Source organism: Pinus tabuliformis, chromosome 6 (assembly GCF_031772625.1).
Source record: "Pinus tabuliformis cultivar Carrire ecotype Pingquan chromosome 6, CPIR1, whole genome shotgun sequence".
NCBI lineage: Eukaryota > Viridiplantae > Streptophyta > Pinopsida > Pinales > Pinaceae > Pinus > Pinus tabuliformis.
Genome location: NC_142292.1, coordinates 1,247,348,472 through 1,247,367,998, shown reverse-complemented (window position 1 = coordinate 1,247,367,998; position 19,527 = coordinate 1,247,348,472).

Here is a 19,527-nt window from a genome sequence, read left to right as displayed (position 1 = left end):
GTATGTGTTGTGTCATTACCCGAAGTTGCTTTGTTTTCACTAACAGATTTCTTGCCATGCATGGTGCTTGTCTCTAGATCTTTGAGGTGTCCATCTGTCTCAATGGATTCCAAGAGAACAGGATCTCAGGACACTGATGGGAATGCAGCTGGAGCAACAGCTGAGAAAGTGTCCTCTAGTTTGCCTATCTATGAAGATACAAAGTTGTATCTAGATAAGGACATCAAACTGAAGTGGCAAGAGGTAAATGAAACATTTGCAAGAACTTTTTGGGAACTTCTCAAAGACTGTCAGGTGTATGGGAACACTCACAAGTCCGACTTATATCAGATTGCATGCAGATATCACGTGTTCCCATGCGCGGACATGATACACTGGATTGTCTCTCACATTGATCCCGAGACGATGACATTGAGTAGTGTCAATGGGACGAAGCTTGTGACCTTCTGGAATGAGATTATGATGAGATGTATCAGATGTTAGAGCCTATGAATATCATTGAAACTCCATTGAGCTTACCCAATAGCAGTGCTAACTCCATAGATATTCTAAAGAATTGGTTAAAGGAGTTAGCTCGATTCAGGTTGACACCAAAATAGGTCCACAAGACAAAGATACTAAGGAAGGCATACCAATACTTGATCATATTTTCTTGTCGACTGTATGGCCAAGCAAGCACAAAAACCTTCCCATAGAGTTGGGTGGTTGCTCTGGACTAATTGACTAGAGAAGGAAAACCATGTAACTAGTCCAGCATACTAGCTCAGCAGCTGAAGTAACAAGTAACGAAGGCTCAACACTCACCCGGAGGTATGCGTGCAGAGATTTACATGTCTGCCTACATCCTAGATGCAGTCTATGCCCGAAAGGAGTTCCCAGGCTTGGAGTGGGCGTGGTCACCAACAGAGACTATTGTGAACACATATTTCAAGTTGTTGTCCAAATGCAGCTTCAAAGGAGTAATCACATGGTTGTCTAATCATTTTTCCATCCCCGTGTACAAGATGATATTAGAATAGGATCCACCCTGCATGTCAAAGGAAGCAATGGAGGCATTGATAGGCATTACAGATTAGTATGACTTGTTGTCCAACACTTTCATCTGAATGTTCAGTGCAGAGAAGCCTTTGCATGTTCTGCCAAAGTTTTCCTTGGATGTACTTGTCATGCAAGAAGTAGCATATCACATCTCGGAAGGATTGATAGCTAGACTGCATCAAAAGAAGAAGGCACCTTGGCCCAATCCTCCATTTCGGATTGGGTTGTATGATATCCAGAGTATCAAGCAAGCAGATGTCGAAATAGAACTGATGAAGAAGTACCCATTCGACCTCCGAAGATACAATCCATATGACCCACATTGCATTGTGAAAGATCATTGCACGAGAGTTTAGTTCAATTGGATCTACGGGGCATTTCATTAGGCTGAGGAGGACCCATGGAGATATTGCTACAGTTTCTCCAAACCCAATGAATCGGTCATCTTCATTATGGAGTGGTTAGCGAAGCAGCATGAAGCAACATCATGGAGAGCACTAGCAATAGCAGCAGTGGCAGCAGAGCTAAGCATACCAGTGTGCGACAAAGGGAAGAGAAATATTTTCGATCGCATGCAGGAGGATCAAAGCTGCAAGTTTCGAGTAGATCCACTTGTAGAGAAAGCAGTTATGGCTATGGAGGCAAAGAGGTAGCAACACGACAAGAAATCGCGCGAAGGCAAAAGGACAAGAAGAGAATGGAAGATGCAGAGAAGTAGTTGCATGAGCTGAGACAGAAACCTCAAAAGGAACAAGAGTTGCGCAAATAGGAGAGTGAAGTGCAACAGTAGCAAATACAAAAAGGGGTGAAACATGTGCAAATAGACGAAGAAATGCCCGTACAAGTAGTTGATTCATATCAACAGATGGCATCAGGCGAACATGGTGAACCATTGCAAGGGAAAGACTTTTCTCATGAGATAGAACAGGCACTTCAACAATTTATTGCATACATGGGGTAGTAGGAGTTGGAATAGGATATCAACCTCATGCCTTACCAAAAAGAGGTCGACTCACCCACTTCAATTCATCGAGAAGAGGAGTAGTCTTGAGTGATTAAGGAGGCACTGAGATCCTTGGTCATTAGTCGGAAGAAGAGATGAAAAACATCTATTTGATGAATCCCAACATAGAGTTGTGTAGTCTCGTAGAGTGTCAACTTCGAAGGATCAAACATCTCCTGCACAAGTTTAAGAACGAGTGATCATGACTGATGTGTGCAAAAATCCAACTGCCTTGGATGATGCAACCAGAGTGTATGCCAAAGCCACTAGCTCAAATGTTTTCCTCCTAATAGCCGAGAATGAGTGAATGGCAAAGGAACTACAAACAGCCAAGCAAGGAGGAGACTTGGTGACAATGTCCCCCTGAGTTGAACTGAAGAAGGCAATACTAGATGAAGTACTGTCCCTTGATACAGTTATTCGAGCATTGTACTCTAAGTTTGGTACCATACACAAGGTAGTCATCCATCTCAATGGATGGCAGCAGTGATGTGCTAGAAGAGCACGCATATTGACAAACGTGCATGTTGATGTTGATGACATGCAAACATGGACGATGAAGTACAAGGGAGCCCCACTTCACTTGCCTAAGATGATGAGGGTCAATGCATTTGAGTTGAAGGCACGTATCCAGAGTTAGATATGGAATTATGAAGAGCTGCCGCAGTTCATCACTAGCATACAGGCCTCCTATGCACGAGTATTCAAGAGTATGGATGTTGTGGTGCGCACACATGTGATCCCATCAATCAGGACTGTCACCCTGGTGAAGACAAAGAAGCAGGTCCAACTAGATCTTGACTCGTACTTCGACGAGTTGATGTGCATCACCACTAGCCCAGTGATGCCTATCAGTGCAGACATTATGCACAAGTATTTTGGTGGTCCAACCACATTAAAGACAATGATGTGCATGCTTCCAGATGAGTTGGACAGAGGAGCCCGAGCAGTGTACTCGGATGCTATGGAGGCAAAGGTCAGGTTTTAGAAGGATGTCATTACGGAACACACAGAAAATATCAAAGACTACAGAGCTTGGCATCAATATGTTACTATTGATTAGCATGAGGATGTTGAGCAGTTATTTCTATAGCTGTCTAAGTCAGAGTGATGTCTAGCTTTTCTTTCTCAAGCCATTGTGTTCACATGGGTACATGTGCATTGTAATGTTGAGTCATGTCAAGTGTAATTCAAGTGTCAAAAATGGATGTAACAGTCATAGAGTAGGTGAAGAGTCATGAGGGTAGTTGAACAATCACAAAGGGGAATGTTAAGCCACCCTTTGCTATAAATAGTCCCTCATAACTCATTGTATAGGCTTTTGGTCAGTGAAGCTTCTGATAAGACTATCTTGGAAAGAGCTTGGATAGTATTGTAATGCACCTTGGCTTCCCCACTTCATGGAGCTAGTTCATCTCTTTGGAGGAGTAGGCGGATGTGGCTGTAATGTTCCACTATTGGGGCTAGTAGGTTTACATGGATGTATTGTATGATTGAAGCTTACACTTCTTTAAATAATAAGAGCCATCACTTTTTCATGTATATGCTGTTATTGTAGTCAGACTGTTCCAGTTCTTGTAACAATGTATGTTGTTTAACTTACGTAGTTGTGTAGGAAAACTTTTGTATGTAATTATATGAATCTTGTTGTAGATGTGTTGTTGGTTTAACCATCACGTTGGATTGTTGGACTGACCTGCTTTCCATCTTGTGATGCATCTTCGCTCGTGTGTTCCTTTCCCATCTGAGTACACTTACAGGTTGCCAAGGGGTTCGCTCATCTCAATTCACCTGTGTTAGGAGCCTCTCATGCTCCTTCCTTGACTCACTGCAATGGTCACACCGTTGCTACTGAAAGAGTTATCTTACTTGCCTTTATGTGACATCACGGTCAAGGCATTACCATACAACCCAATGTTGGGACTCCTACACCAAATGGTCTGAGGTCTAATTGGGACTTCTTACCGGGGAGATCCCCTTGACATGTTGGCAGGTCTAGCATCGTCAACACTTCCCTAATTTTTCTCTTCTGATAGTGTTCTTCCTTAGTGATAATTCTGGAACCTTCTAAGAAAATATAACGCTTAGTATTCAAGGAGTATTCAGCAAGCGCTGAAGCATGATATCTTTCATTTTTAATTAGAGCTCCATGCTACTTTAGTCATCTTTGCAAGGAGCATTATGTTTCTCCAATATAATTTTTACCACAAGAATAATCAGTTTTGTAAACTCCTTTAAGCTGATATTGATCAATATTGTCCTTAACAGACTTCATTCTTTGTTTGATCGTTATTGTTGTTGTGAATTGAGTGAATGTATTTCTTTCCTGAGATCATAGAAATGTTATCAGTAACTCCCTAAATGTAAGGGAGAAATACTTTACCACATCGCGCTTGAGGGCTTTGGGATTTAACATTTCCTTCAGCTCTTCTTATAGCCTTCTTAATGTCTTTTTCCTTATAACATATACTTTTAAATAAAACATTTAAGTGATTTTTCTTTTCATTTAGTTGTTTAGAGTTGGATATTCTACGGGACCTAACAACAAGAGTATTAAGGACTCCAAACTTTTGAGAAGGATGATGATATGATTTAGCATGGAGATAAAATTTTGTATGAGTTTTCTTCAGGTTATTAGACACATGACACTATGATTTTTTTCACTTTTTTATAGGTGCATTTGTTTCCATCTATGTGGGAATATGGACATCATTTTCGCATGGAGGATGTCGATGATGGATGCATGACACAAGATTATGGAGTGGAAGTCGAATTCAACCAATTTGGTCATGCTAGCCACTGGGATCAAAACCTAATGCATGGGACATTAGGTTACATTGTAAAGATACAAGATATCATTCAAGCAGACTTATCTTCATTCCAATGTGTTATTTTTAGGTGAAAGTGGTGGGAAACCTTTGATCGGAATAATTTAAAGGAAGATTGCGATAGTGGGATGATATCTATCAACTCTAGAAAGATGTGGCATGAAGCTAGGGAGCCCTATGTTTTACCAAAAATCTGCAACCAGATGTTTTTTATCTAGATGTGTTTGATAGGGATTGGAGGTTCATATTAAGACACGACCCTAGATCAAAAAATAACTTTGAGAACAATAGTGTTATCATGCCAAGTGAGGAAGATAATTTGGGTTTTCTTAATTTATATTATTGTTGTATGAGTTTTCTTCAGGTTATTAGACACATGACACTATGATTTGTTTCACTTTTTTATAGGTGCATTTGTTTCCATCTATGTGGGAATATGGACATCATTTTCGCATGGATCTGTTACACTAAAAAATGTCACCTTGACTACTTACAGTTAGTATGGCTCAAATCAACAGTCATGCTACCCTCTTAGGCAAGTCTATGCCTCTGTTATCCATCTCAAACTCAAAATAGAGAGAAAGTCTTGTAAAAATCATGTTTATCTCTGGGGTCGCAGGTTCTCTCTAGTCTTACCTGCGGGGACGCGGACCTTGTTCACAAACACTGCGTCCATGGACGCTCTGTATGTAAAGGGACAGGTGCGTCCCTCTGTAAAAGACAAAATGCGCGAGTTTTATCTTGAAAAAGTTACTTGTGGTTACTTCTAGAACATTCTAGAGGTCGGTTTGATGAAATGGATGCGCCTCCAGTTGGTTCATGTATCTCTATTAAGGGGAGTCTTATCCCATCAATAAGGGAGCTATCCCACCCAAAGAGGGGGATGATCCCATTGATGGTGGACCAGAATAACCTCTTTACAGCACTATAAATAAAGGCATTGAGCCAGGAGGAAAGGAGGTTGGAGCTATACATTTTCTTTGGGTAAATGCTGCAGGATTTAGGTCTTCCATTAGAGCCTTTGTGAGGAGAGATTGTCTTCACTTGATTCTACTTGGGAGAGGGTGAGCTTTGTCAAAGAAGAGGAAAACCCTTGATGGACCCTGGGAGGAACTTGCACAACACCAAGGCCAGGTTGTAAGAGTTTCTTTGTTTCGTTATTAATACAAACTGGTTTATTTTTCTCAATAGCTTATGTTAATGAGTTATTTCATGTGTTCCTTGGTCTGCATGTTGGATATATGTTTTATTATATGAGATGCAAGTGCTTGGTAATTGTTTGATTGTTTGTGGTTGCAGGAATTGACTTGAAGGAGGAGCTCATCCGGATCGTCAAGAACGGACTTCAACAACAGCGTTTTGGAATAAGGTAAGCCTAAACACTTGTAGTTTTCATGTTATAAAAGGTGTATTTAGAGAAAGATCACTCCTTTTTGTCTTGTTTGTCATTAGAATGTCTTAGACTTCTAGGAAGGTCAGTCGTGTCCGCACCCTTGACAGTTTCCGTGTGACAAATTGGCGACTCCACTGGGGAGCCATTAATGAGAAAGTCTTTTCCTTTATATGAACTTTGCTTTGAGAAAATCATTTTTGTTTTCTGGTTTTTGACTGTGCGAATTAGTATTTGGGTGGCTTAGCTTTAGATTTAGTTAGATTTGGTTTTTGTTTATTTTTCCAGACGGACGCACCCTCTTAGTACTGCACAGTGCGTCTTTGGACGCGCTGTTGCCGTCTGCACAGAGCGGGGCCGCACCTGTGACAACAGGTTGCCTGCGTCTTCCTGTAAAACTTGAGAAAATTCCATTTTTGCTTCAAATTGCTTTTAGATTTTGTTTTTCCTTAGTGTTTTCCGCCCAGATCCTTTAGTACCCTGTCAAGAATTTTCACCTAAACTAGTTTTGTGAGCTTTGAGTGTTTTAGTGGTTTTCGACGAAGTTTTGACCTAGGGTTTGATTTTTGGAAAGGCTTTGTAGTGACTTTGCTATTAGAAAGTTGTCCAGCCTTAGATATCTCTGGTTAGTCAACCTTCTTAGAAGTCTGGCCTGTCGTAAAGTCTCCTTTTGTGTGCAACTTGCCATTTGAGTTGTGTTGGGTCAAATTTCGAATTACTTGTTTATAAAGTATTGATTTCCATTTTAAAAAAAAGAACAAAAAGATTAGAATTTTGTTTTGGCTAGTTGTTGATTCTGCAATAAGCTAGCCCTTGATTTGATTGTAATCAAGTAAAACACCTTAGAAATAATCATTGTTAGTTTTGGCCTCGTTAAGATTGCTTAGGGTAAATTTACCTTTAGTTTGCTTATGAGTGCATTTTCATAGATTTTAAGAGTTGTTAAGATTGATTTTTTGTTTAAATTAGATTTACTTGCTTTATTAAAAAGAAAAATACAAAAACATCTTCTTAAAAGTCTTGTTTCAAGTAGCTTTTTGTTTTCAAAAGAAGAAAAGAGTTTTTTCGTGCATGTAAAGAGAAGTTATGTTTTTATGCTTGGAAAGGACAAACGAATTGTTTCTTTGATTGTTTTCAATTAAAAGGTTGCTTTTATAAAGATTGCATTCTCTCAACTTTTTAGTTAAAGCAATTCATCGAAAAGTAAAGTAGTGGATAAATCATTCTAGGTGCATTTTGTAGTGGTTTCGAGTCGAGTCAACACACCACTAGTTTCACTTCCATCACCTTTTGACTTAAGAAACAACCTTAAAAGTAACGCTTAAATTAAAATCAATCTAGTAATCTTTATTTTTCTAGGGCTCTGAAGCACCAACATAGCTTAGGCTAGGGTCTTGGAGTAGGTGAGTACTTAACTCTCCAAGACTACAAAACCAAACAGATAGTCTATCTTGAGTAGAACAAATCCAATTGTTTCAGTTACATTCTGGGAAAGCTCCTCTTAAAGGAGAAGCACGAGCTCGTGTCCGAACCAGTGAGGGGATCATTCCTCCCTCGTTGGGAACGACGCCAGACAGTACGTATTACAAACGGTAAACCTCGGATTAACCATTGTCGAGGAGCCAGGGGTCACTTATCGGTAAACCTTGGATTGTTATCAAGGAGCCGGTAAGGGGATTGGAGCTTGCTACTCTGCCCTTGCGTGCTGTTGGAGCCTAGACTGTTCCCCCAGGTGTAATTGTTGTGATTGGTAACCTTAGTGGCTATAATATCTAGGATTCTACCCAAGGTGACGGTGGAGGGAAGGTCCCACTGTACCTGGAGCAGACGTCGGTTATACTCACTTGGATTTTCTGGGGGGTTCGCTTCACTTCGAGACGGTTAAAGTGGAGGAACTTGGTCCAGTCTATTCATTAAGCAGGTTGCCGGGGTAACTGTTCCACCCACTATTTCTGTACTGAATCCTGCGATGTTGGGCTTAATCACCAACTAGCATTTTTGGTCCGGAAGACTACTGTTTGTGTATGGTTTGACGCTCTAGATTATTTAGGCGTATGCTTCAAAATTGATTGGTTCTTTAGAAGACTTTAGGTGGTTTGATTTGAACTTTTTTATTTTGTTTTCGTGTGTTGTAGTTAAAATCTTTAATTGTGGCGGAATCACCGAGAAGGTCCCGTCGAATTGCGGGCCAGTCTCCTGAAGTTGTGTCTGTGGCCGAATTGTTGAGAAGATCCCGTAGACTTAGGGGATCCCCTCCTCGAGACGACCCAGGTCATTTAGAAGGGTTAAAGGTCCTTGTAACTCCTCCTAGTGGCAGTAGAGTAGGATCACCTGAAGAAGGAGAATCTTCCTTGGTAGTCCATCCGTATTACCAAAGTTTAGAAACAGGTTACAATCCCGAAGCTGTTGCAGTTTCCGAGCTTGCTGGTAGTTTTTCATCTGCCAGTGAAACAGGCGAAGAACCTGAAATTTCAGAACCTGTTACTCCAACTCCTAGTGTTCCTGATTCACCAAGAATAGAAAGAATTATCACCGAAAATCTTCCTGTTGGATTAATTGCTATAGAAGAACTTGTTCCAGAGGAAGAAATAGGCGTTTCTAATTCTGAAGATCTAATTACCCTTGATTTAAGGGAGCGTGAATCCATATTTTACAGTCCTCCTAGAACTGAACCTTGGTACCTTGCATTAACCAATTTTTTAGACAACTCAGTAGGTTTTTCTACACCTCGTACTCCGGTTCCACCTAGAGGAATTCATTCTCCTGTAAATATGTCTGGTCAGTCATCTGTGTTTTCACAAAGTCCTGAATCATTTTTACATGGCGGTCCTTCTGTTCCTACTGGGTATCAATCACTTTCTGGTACCTTTGTGGGAGCATCTCCTAAACCTGTTGATCATGGGTTATTACTTGGAAACAGTGGTAATGTACCATTGAGTATAGGTGACGTTTATATGATGTCAGGTTCAACTCCCATTAACCAACCTCAAGGTGGCCAATTACCGCCTGGGGGGCAACCTTCGTTTATACCTGGGGGGCAACCTCAAGGTACTTCATTCGTGACTGGGGGGGGACCCCAAGGGTATCAACCCCAGCCTCAATTTGTACCCCAAAGTCAACCTCAGTATCAGTATCCACCTCAAGGATGGCAACCTCAAGGATGGCAACCCCAAGGGTATCAACCCCAAGGGTATCAACCTCAAGGATACCAACCTCAAGGTCAAGGTCAACCCCAGTATTCGTATTTACCTCAAGGTTATCAACCTACGGGTCAATACCCTAGTCAAGGTTATCAACCACCTCAAGGGCAATCATATGGGACTGCACCTTACAGTTATCAACCCTATCCTCAATACGGCTATGGCTCTCAGTATCCTCAACCTGTTACGAGTCAATACCCTGGAATGTTAACATGGGATCCGTCACAGGGTCAACAGATGTTGCAACCAAGTATGCAGTCGGTACCTCAAGCAGGACAACCTGCAGTTCCTGGTCCATCCCAGCAACCGCAACCTGTCCAGTCAAGTGTTCAGACCCCTGTAACTTCGGTAGTTACTCAGCCGCCAATTGCACCAGGTACTCCACCTCACACGGCTGTAGCAACTACCGCTTCATCTACCATGTTTACTTCTGGAGTATCGGCAGCTCCAGTTCCTACTGTCCCTGTAACCACTCCTCAGATATCTGTACCGTTGTCTGGACCCACAGTTCAAACCACAGTCCAGATGCCTGTAGGCCAACCTGGTACTAGTACGGTTGTTACTACTCAACCTCAATTTGTTCAACCTCCGTACCAGGGACAGTATCAACCTGGGCAAGCTGCCCAACAACCGGTTTACCAGTATCAACCGTATCCTGGGTACAATTATCAACCACCTCAACAACCCCAGTACGGTCCGGTTAATCCTGGTTTTCCAGGAGGATACAATATCCCCAATGCGAATCCTGTTCCTAGTTATCTGGATATCCTCCTCCTGGGGCTGGTATTGTGACTCAGAGTTTCAGAGATCCTAACCGGCAGTTACCATTTATTGCAACTTTAGATTTACCCGACTTGACGCGCCTAACGAACGATCCAATTCAATATCTTCCATTTTGGCCGCCAATGCCAAATAAGTTGCCCAGCGATATACCCAAGTTCGAAGGGAAGTCTGGAGAGGATCCGTCTAATCACGTGATGACTTACCACCTCTGGTGTGCATCAAATTCCATCATAGATGATTCTATCCGCTTACGTCTTTTCCAGCGTACACTCATTGGTCTCGCGGCCAAGTGGTACATTGAGTTACCACGGGCCTCTTTTTACAACTTTAGTCAGTTAGCTACCTCGTTCTTAACTCATTTTCAGTTACCAGTCAGATACGACAATGGTACTGAGTTATTAACTTCGCTAAAACAATCGACATCCACGTACATTTCTGATCACATCCATGAGTGGAGACGTCGAAGGAGATTAGTGAAAGTTTTTATCCCGGACCAAATCTTAGCTGAATGGTTTGTCAAATCGTTATTACCAAGAATTACTGAAGATGTCGCTAAGGCCGGAGTAGTTACTGAGGAGCAAGTCATTGCTCAGGCACAATACCTTGACTTAGTTTATACTCAGTCGGGTACGTTACATGAGAAAATTCCGGATCTTCCAAAGTCAAACCAAATCGCTGCTGCTCCTTCGGGATCTCATGCCGCTGATGGTATGATCGGTATCGTGACTACGAAGAGTAAGAAGAAGTCTTCCAAGGCCTCCAATACTCCAATTATCACTTTGCCTGATTCTCCGACAGGAGAGTCTTCTCCTCCTGAACTTACCGCCGACATTCACGCTGTAGAGTCATCTACGGCCAAATCCAAAAACGGTGGAAAGAAGAAAGGAAAGAAGAAGGCTAAAGCAGACAAGGCTCCAAAGGAGAAAACGGAAAAGTCGGAAACCAATGACGAGAAACGTAAACCTCGCTATCCTTGTCTTATTTGTGAAGAAGATCATTTTACGAGAGACTGCCCTCATCGGGCCGAGGTAGTAAAAATAGTCAAAGGTTCTCCGACTCCTGCTGTGTTAAAGAATCCATTTCCAGAGCAGGAAAATAAGATGATAGGTTCTTCTTCGAATGCCAGTGAAGAACCCATTTTGATGATGTCTCATGTCAGGATTGCGACTCGATCGCAAGATTATGGTAGTAAGGCTCCTGTTGATGGTAAGGAAGCAGAATCTTCTCACTCTAACCCATCAACCTCAGCTCCTGGTTCCGATCCACTACAGATCGAAAAACCTAACCCAGACTTAGTGATTAAGCCGCCCGCCAAGGGTGTACTTCGAAGGTCTGCTTTCAATCCACATGCGAGAGCAGCCCAGAATTACAACATTGTTGAAGACTTAGCTGTTTCACCTTCAGCAATGTCGGCACTCGAAGTGCTGCAATCATGTCCAGCGCAACGAAAATTGCTTTTGTCGGCTATTGGAGCTGTCGATGTTCAGGACCCGAACCTAATGATCTTTGATCTAGAAAATAGTACACCACGTCTCCCCCATCAAATGGCTTTCCAAATCCCAGTGATAGTCAAAAACAGGCCTATTCATCGGACTGTGATTGATGAGGGAGCTTCTACGTGTATTATGTCGATTCAATGTTGGAGATCGCTTGGTTCTCCTACATTGAACCAATCCCCCACCATCCTTAAGGCCTTTGATGGCCGTGGGTTCCGTCCGTTTGGTATTCTACAAGAATTACCTATAGGGGTCGAAGGTAAAACCGTTAGTCTGGATGTGGAAGTGGTTGATGCCCCTCTAGACTACAACCTTCTTTTGGGTCGAAGTTGGTCATATGCTATGACAGCGATCGTTTCATCGGTCTTCAGAGTCATTAAATTTCCACATAACGGTAAGATCGTGACTATTGATCAGCTGACATACTTTTCATCCGACCCAACCTCTTTAGAAACTATCCAGCATGTCGGTAAAACGACAATCCCTTATAGGGACATTGGTGTAGGTTTAGTTAAGGATTCCGGTTTACTGGGAACTTTTCCTCTCCCTCCACTCAATGTAGACCCTTCGTTCGCAACAATTCATATGATCACGTCAGAAAACATTATTTACGATGATCCTTGGTATGTTCCCTCTGACTCTGAGCTAGACTCACTCGGTGATGTTATGCCGTTGAGTCCGTATGAGATTGCTTATGAAGCTCTTATGTCTTTTACCGATTTTCATTCAACCGACCAAATGAATGTGGTCAGTGAAGAGTCACGTTTCACCTCACCCTTAGAACGGATAACGTTTCCCGAAGAAGTGTCATCTGACGAACAACTTCGGGAAATCCTAAGTGTAGATGATCTACCATGGGAAGATCTCCATCACAGATCTTCGTTTTTACCTAAGGATGATGCATTTGAAAATGATTTTTCATCTATCTTTACCGCTGAATATGTCAAAGACGCTCAGGATCCAACGAAACATTCTGATTCAGAGCTGAATTTAGGGAATATTTCTCGTACAATTCCCATTGATATTTCAGTGAAGCCCGGAATCGAGGAGAACATTCATATAGGTGCCGCTTGTACTGAAACGGAAATCCAAACTTACAAGGCCCTATTCCAAGAATTCCGCGACGTGTTTGCCTGGTCTTACGAGGAAATGCCGGGAATTGATCCTGCCATTGTTGTTCATGAAATCAAAACCTACCCGGATGCTAAACCCATTCGGCAACGGTTGCGTCAGATTCACCCTCGGAAAGCGGCTGCAATCAAAGCAGAAGTCGAAAAGCTGTTGAAAGCAGGTTTCATTTATCCGATCCCGTTAACGGATTGGGTATCGAATATTGTTCCCGTCAATAAAAAACAAGGAACAATAAGAATCTGTATCGATTATAGGGATATCAATCGAGCTTGTCCAAAAGACAACTATCCTACGCCTTATATCGATCAAATCATTGATGATTGTGCCGGAAGTGAGATGTTTTCCTTCATGGATGGTTTCTCAGGCTATAATCAAATCAATATTCTACCTGCCGATCAACCAAAAACGGCATTCATTTGTCCATGGGGGACATTTGCTTATTGCAAATTACCTTTTGGACTTAAGAATGCCGGGGCCACTTTTCAACGGGCGATGTCTTATGCATTTCATGACATCAAGCACATTGTGCAACCCTATCTCGATGATTTGCCTGCTCATTCTTTACAACGAGCTGATCACCTTGTCCACCTACGAGCAATCTTTATGAGGTGTAGGCATTATCGAATTCGGTTGAATCCCCACAAATGTGTTTTCTGTATAGAAACAGGTCGATTGCTGGGATTTGTTGTTTCAAAAACCGGCATTCGCGTCGATCCCTCGAAAGTCGAGGCTATCATCAAATTGCCTCCTCCTTCGAGTTTGCGCCAACTCCAAAGTTTGCAAGGGAAAGCAAACTTTCTACGACGATTCATCCCGAACTACGCCGAGGTCACTAAAGGTTTTACACGGTTGTTGAAACAGAACGCACAGTTCTTTTGGGACGAGATTGCCCAACAATCTTTTGATGCACTGAAACACGCGTTGACCCATGCACCGTTATTGCATCCTCCCAACTACAACCAGGACTACTTCTTATACCTCGCAGCTTCGCATTCCACCATTGGAATGGTGTTAGTTCAAGAAGATGAATTCAAAGCAGAGCATGTGATATATTATCTTAGCAGAACCTTAAACCCAACTGAGTTAAAATATTCACATGTGGAGAAATTGGCCCTGGCAGCCGTTCAAGCTGTCCAGCGTTTTCGTCACTACATTCTTCTCCGCAAGACTACCGTTATTTCGGATTGCAACCCTATGATTTATATTTTGACAAAACAACTGCTAGGGGGCAAGTACTCTAAATGGATTGTTATCCTGCAAGAGTTCGACTTGGAGTTCGAGAAGTCCAAGTCTAAGAAATCTTTAGTTTTTGCGGAATTAATGTGTGATTTCCCGAGTGCTGACACAGAGACTGTGGCAGAGGAGTCCATCGTGGACGAATCTTTGTTTCTTATTAGCACTTTAGATCCGTGGTATGGGGATATAATCACCTATCTCCAAACCCAAACCTTTCGGCCTGAAGCTTCCAAGGAAGACCGTCGAAAAATTCGGTTTCGATCCCAGCAATACAGAATTATTGGAGATACACTTTATCGCCGGGGGGCAGACTTAGTTTTTCGACGTTGTTTAACTCACGAAGAGGCTGAGAGAGTTTTGAATGACTGTCACTCTGGAGCATGTGGCGGTCATATGTCTGGGTATGCCACAGCTCAGAAGGTGTTGCGCGCTGGCTATTTCTGGCCGTCTATGTTTAAAGATTGTATCCTTGCTGTCAGAACGTGCCACAACTGTCAAGTTTTTGATCGAAAGATGCGCGCTCCACCTGCTCCTCTCCACCCTATAATTGCCGCTGGTCCATTCGCCAAATGGGGCATTGACTTTATTACTTGTAACCCTCACTCGGCCGGGGGGCATGCGTATATCATCCTCGCGGTTGATTATTTTACAAAATGGGCCGAGGCGATGCCTACATTCGACGCAAGCGGCAAGACAGCTGCAGTTTTCGTATTCAATCATATCATAACTAGGTTTGGTGTCCCACAAGCAATCATTACTGACCATGGGAGCCATTTTCGAAATGTCATGATGACTGAGCTTACAAGCCAGCTTGGTTTGCGCCACGATAGCTCTACTCCTTATTATCCGCAAGCCAACGGTTTGGTTGAGTCAATCAACAAAGTTCTAGTCGTCATGATTCGACGGATCATTGGTATCCATCGAACGAATTGGCATAACATGTTATTTTCGGCGCTATGGGCATATCGAACTTCAGTGAAAAATTCAACAGGTTTCACCCCTTTTCAGCTAGTTTATGGCTTAGAAGCTGTGTTACCTATTGAATGCGAAATCCCATCACTTCAAATGGCTGTCGAATTACTTCCAGCTACTTCCGCAGAGGAGAAACGGTTATTATACTTAGCTAAATTAGATGAGACTCGACGTGACGCTACTTTAGCTATCGAGACTCACGCGAAACGAATGAAAGCTCAGTACGATAAAAATGTAACCCCTCGAAGTTTTTCGGAAGGAGACCTAGTATTATTATATGATCAAGCTAACGATAAGCTAGGTGCCGGAAAATTCGTTCCTATGTGGCATGGGCCCTACATTGTAAAGCGCAAGCTAGCAAAAGGGGCTTATGAGTTAGTTGATTTTGATGGGGACTCTTTGGGTAAACCCAGAAATGGACTTTACCTAAAGAGGTATTATGCTTAAAATGATGGGTATGGAGAAATTTTTAGATAGGTTAGATTTTCTTTCTAGCTAGCAAGTGTGTTAGTTTAGTCAGTGTGCTTAGCTTAGCAAGTGTGGTTTTTCGTCATTATTTTGGCTCATCTTGGTTTTACTCTTGATATTGTAGATGTCGACGCCTCTCCAAACATACATTGGATTTGCTGATGGTGCTTGTCGTAGTACACGAAATATCTCTTCCGCAGCTTGGGTTATCTATTCGCCCTCTGACGAGTTAGTTTCTATGCATGGGGTAAGCCTCGGTCAAACAACGAATAACATTGCAGAATACAGTGCAGTGGTTGAATTATTATCCGAATCTATTTCATTTGGAATTCGACGTTTGATAGTGAGGTTAGATTCTGAACTTGTTGTATTACAGCTTAATAGAGTTTATGCCATTAGAAATCCTGTGTTGTTAAGGTTGTTTTTGAGAGTGCGTCTCTTGGAACGTGAATTTGATTACATTGAATATCAACATATTCCAAGGTCTTTGAATACATTAGCAGATGCAATTGCTTCTCGAATGTTGGACAGACATTTACGATAATCATGCAAGTAAATTTAAAAACATTTCATCACATATGTTAAACAAGATAAGCCGGTAAAATAGTGATATATATAGATAGGAGTGTGTCAAAAAATATATACATCGTCTTCGATCATAGGTTTAAAACACCTTATGATCGGCAAAATGATAGTACAAAAAATCAAAATGTCACATGTGACTACAAAAGTGACTAGTCAATCACTGGTGGTGCTCTCTGTACGACACCACTGCGCGGGCTACCTTACGTAAAAAACCTCTAAATGGTCCAGGGACCGCGACTACGAAGCGCTGAAGCCTCATTGGAATATCATCCATAGTAGTCTCAGGTATATCTGCCGTGAGACGCTCTAGATCATGCTCCAAGTCGGCTAGTACTTCTGCTGTCGCATCCTGTGGGGCCGGTGCCGGTGCAGCTGGATGTAGTCTATCATAAGGCCGGAGGTTGGCTGGACGCTGTGGGCCAACATCTGCATTTTGAGAAATTTACTATTAGTTTTGAGACGATATATATAAAAAATACAAAAAATACATAACTAGAAAACTTGTGAAAATAAAAAGTACCTCTGTCATCCCATTGTTCTCCCTGTGGAAGAACCATGTCCGGATCACCTCTGAAATCTGTTCCGGCATACGGGAAATCCTGTATCACAAAAAGCTGGCTCTCTAACCAGTCAAAATAACTATCTGAGAATCGAACTACTGTCGCGCCCTCGTCAGGATGCCGGGCCATTACCGCAACCCATCGTATCAGCTTTGGCTGCTGAGGACCCAAGATATCAACAGTGAGTTGCTGAGGGATCAGCAATGGAATTCTCTCCAAGGCAAAGCTCACGACTATAGGCCCATATCCAAAAGTCTTTAGTCGTCCGTTCCTTGCCTTGGTCAGTTGGCTCTTCATATGAGCCGACACAGCTTCACACCAGTTGAAAATGGTGCCTTGGTAACAGTCAATTGCCATCCGCATTTGGGATCCGGAAGCAATGTGTAAAGCGGCCGCGCCGCAAATTCTGGTAACCGTGAATGCTATGACTTTGAGTTCCGGCAGAGTGATGTGTTTTATCTCTATGCCTTTTGAATGGTGAGCTCCAGGTGTGCACCAAGTCTCGCGGAGACTATCAAGGGATTGGCCACCCGGCCTAGTCCCCGCAAGGTTGAGTTGCTCACCTCTGTTTGGCAAGCCAGTGAGAAAGTATACATCCGAGGGCTCTATCTCGAGCTGGTGCCCTCCTATGTAAAAGCATTGTTCCTGTACGTTCCATCGCTCAACCAGCCATTCCAAGAATCTTACCTGGCCCCTCATGCCCGGTATGGTCCAATATTTGTATAAACCGCATGCTCTTAGGGCATCCAGAGAAGGTTGATGATTTATTGCAACTTCATCTTCCTCTACGTGCTCTCTTTCTCTCCAGTCTAACATGATTAGTGCCTGCATATCAAAAAATAGCATTAGAAATTAATTTGGGAATTTTTGGTGGTTTTTTGAGAGAGTTGGGGTTTTGAAATGCGCGTTTCTCGGAGGACGCACCCCGGCTTTGTTGCACAGGGCGCCCGGACGCAGCTGGCCTGAAGGCGGGCTGCGTCTTCCGACCGTTTTCCCGTAAGAGAAAAAGTCGGGGGACGCAGGTCACCCGAAGGGCACCTGCGTCCGCCGAGAGGCGCATTCCAAAACCAAAACCCCCCCAAAAAATAAAACTAAAACCTAAAAATTGATTCTAAACGGATAGAAATGCAGAGTAGGATGTGTAAAATACCTGGATGAGACGGCGTTCGATTCCAACGGTCAGATTTTCCGCAGCAACCACGGGAAGTTTTCTTGTCAAAAGCCCTTTTTTCAACCTCAACAGTGAAACGGTAAAAATGACATGGTAAAAGGTCTTTTTATAGGTTTTTTGGATGAATTAGTTCATTTTTTACCATGAAAAGATATTTTTGAATGTATTTTTGCCTATTTTAAACAGGTATGAGTAATGTGTCGCTTTTGTGCAGGACAAAGGGATTTCGAGGGAAATTGTAAATTTTTCACAAACAAAATTGCAGAGTCATCTTTTAAGCCCTTTTCTGACTCCTAAAAAATGAAAAGATCGCCGAGTGTTTCTTTTTCACTCGTTAAAACGGAATTAAAAGACGGTCCCCTTTTAGCTCTTTTCTGACCGTAAAATCAGGAAAAGATTGCCGGGTTTTTGTCGTTTCGAACTCGATAAGGAAATAAAACGACGTGTCCTTGATCGCTTTTTACTTTTCAGATTAACGACACTAATATGAAAGTACTCCTTGGTCGCAAGATCAAGCGGTTCCCCCAGGTATTATTTTATACTTTTTCGGGCTTGAGGGACACAAATATACGAAAAAGTTCAACGTGGAGTCTCCTTTAGTTTTTTCAGACTCTCTAAAAATGAAAAACGCCGAGTTTCTCCTATACTGGGCTCGTTAAATTTTTACAGTAGAGGACCTGTTCAATTACAAACAGGAACGAACCACTCCTTCCTAGGGTTCGAATTTAAACTAGGTTGGACTCGTCCGAAGGATGAGCTTACAATCAAGCATATGTTATCCTCCTCAAGCTTGTTAAAAATAAAGAGGTACTTGCCAGAAATGGTGGGGGAAAAAAGAGAAGAATGAACCTATTTGTCACCTTTTGTCTCAGAAGAAACTTTATTACCGCTCTTGAACACGACACTTGTTATTCACCTGGGTTGGGAAATCTTTCACCTCACAGTTGACCACGTCACTTTGAAAGTCTTTAACTGGGTTTCGGGGATTAACTTTGAGTTATTCGTCACCAAGCCATCTGTTGTGTCGTTATGTGTTCAAGAGGTCTGCAAACAACAAACTTTCATCTGCAAAATACTTGTCATCCATTTGACCATCCCTGAGTCAGTCCTTACAGCAACATTTCTTCAACTTGAACAATGATTTCGTGTTGCAGGCTTGCCTGCAACGGGTCACTTTCTATCGACATCGACACATTATCTAGAAAGATGACTTAGGAATCGACAGTACCTTGAAGTCTGCATGCATCAATGGCAGGTTTCTCGCCTTTGACGTCAGTTTACATCATTGACTTTCGATCAGAGGATTCCGTGAAGTGTTCGACATCAAAACATCTATTCACATTTCACGGGTTGTGCTTGGTACTTTGAGGACCATTGACATTACTGGTGGTTTCTCTCACACTTGTTAACAGTTTACATCATTGACTGGTAATCAAGTGGTTTCTACCATGTTCGACATCGAATCATTTAATCACATGGCTAGAATCGTACCAATTCGAGAAGTAGAAGTGAAGACCCTGGATCTAGTTTCTACCATCCAGGCTGCGAGGAGTTTTGTATTCATTATCTATGTAGGCTCATCATAAACAGATGGCTGCGTCCATACTGTGTCTACAAAAGTCTATAAAAATGATGTACTGCAAGATCATTCCTGTATCAGAGTAGT